Here is a 1,950-nt window from a genome sequence, read left to right as displayed (position 1 = left end):
GAGGTCGTTTATGCAGTGGGAGCAAGATGTCAGCTGGGACTGCAAATATCAGCTGAGCTGACGGGACTGGCAGTGGAAGATGGCTCACTCCTACAGCCAGGATTTGATGCCGGCTGTCAGCGATGAGCCTGGCTGGGCTGCCCGGCACTCTGTTCTCACACACACTCTGTGCCTAGATCTTCTTCCACAACGCTAGTCTCTCCTGGAACCAACATCCCAAAAGAACAGACTGAAACCTGGTGGCATTTTCTGGCGTACTTTTGTAAATTGAATGGCATCTCTTGGCTGTGTGGTATTGGTTACCACAGAGTGGTCACAAAGTCATCCTAGCTTCATGGGTAAGAGGCATAAATATCATCTCTCAAGAATGCATACAACCAAGGTTAAAGAGCAGAAGCAGAACAGATTCTCATGAAATGATGCATATGGATAGGAGAATGGGGAACAATGAATGGAAGAGGAGAGAGAGAGAGAGAGAGAGAGAGAGAGAGAGAGAGAGAGAGAGAGAGAGAGAAGACATTATTCTGTTGGTAATTTTCTCTGCTTGTTTTATAATTTTAAAAAAAAGGAAAGGTTGAAGAAAATGCACGCCTTAGGGATTCTCTATCTTTGATTTATCACCTAGGCTCCATTTTCTGTGTTATCTTTAGTAACACAGAATCCTTTCAAGCTAGCTTTGAGGATTCAGCTCTAGGAGTGCCACCAAGCACTGAGAACTCACCTGTTGGGACATGGAGGTAGCCCTGTCCCTAATGGGGACAGATTGCCCTTGGGACTGTGGGCTGTAGCACAACACTTGAAGGACTATCTCTTTCAGCTTCAGGAAGAAGCCCAAAGGTGGTCCTTTCTTGCAGGAACAGGACCTCCAAAGCATCGTCACATGCTGCGGCCCTCCTGTCCTGTTGCTCTATGAAACAATTAACTGGAGAAATAGGTCAAACAATAAAACTGGATGGGGGCGGGCAGCCTGTCTGAACAGAAGCACATTCAGCCCCCGAGGCAACAAGGAGTCAAAGCCGTGTTTATATGTGTGTCATTATATATGCCAACCGTCACCTACTTTGCTCTCCATACTGTGACATCCAGAGTGCTTTATTGACCTGTTTTTGCTCACATAACAAGCCTTGGGTAGCAACAAAGCATAGAGAGGCCTATCATGACTTGCACTGTGGGCCCTGTGTTCTCATGTTGGAACCCTCAACCTAAAATGACTTATTTAAAGATAATTCATGTTCAGAGGTCATTAAGGTTAAGTGTGCTTGTATGCCTGGGACCTTCATCTAACAGCCCTGGTATCATTATAACACGAGGAAGACAATAGACCTGTATACTAGCTGGGTCTCTTTCTTGTAGGAACTCAGAGTGCAATAGCTATGAACAGTAGCCTGTTCAGCAATATACCACCCTACTCTTTGTGCAGGTTGTCCCAACTGACCTCGGAGACAACTCTTCTAGTGGGTGCTCACATATGTGATATCATGCTGTCCCTAATCTAAGCTCCACCCGAAATGTAGGGTGCTGGGATGGCTCTGGGAAGCCTCAGAGTATGATGGCCTCTGTCTCTACCAACACCTCTATCCACAGATAGGAGGAGCATGTGACTGATGATCCACACGGGGCCTGATTGGTTTCCACATCTTGAAGTGGGGTTTTACCAAGGATACCCACAATGACAGACTGATTACGTGGGCGTAGTGGTACACATTTGTAACGTCAGCACTTGGGAGTCAGGAGAACAGGTGGATAGTGACTTCTGAGTCAGCCTGGGATGAATGATTAGATTCTGTCTCAAAACAGGCAAGCAAACAAAGGACAGGGGCTCTGAGGAGTGGGTCTGGGTTGTCTGTGTTTATAAGGCCAGACTCACTCCTAAGAACGATGCCCTGGAAAGGGGTGGCTTTGAACTCCAGGGGATTCTACTATGCTTTCCATCCTTACCCTACCAATAAT

General features: G+C 46.7%; 1 pseudogene; it reads left to right on the top strand.

The window, feature by feature from the left end:
* Positions 1 to 1,323: 1,323 nt before the first annotated feature.
* On the top strand, positions 1,324 to 1,448 carry LOC127696881 (uncharacterized; annotated as a pseudogene).
* Positions 1,449 to 1,950: the final 502 nt, after the last annotated feature.

The sequence above is a fragment of the Apodemus sylvaticus genome, chromosome 11, assembly GCF_947179515.1.
Source record: "Apodemus sylvaticus chromosome 11, mApoSyl1.1, whole genome shotgun sequence".
Lineage (NCBI taxonomy): Eukaryota > Metazoa > Chordata > Mammalia > Rodentia > Muridae > Apodemus > Apodemus sylvaticus.
Note: the sequence above shows the minus strand (reverse complement) of the source record. Positions and strands in the feature narration are given on the sequence as shown.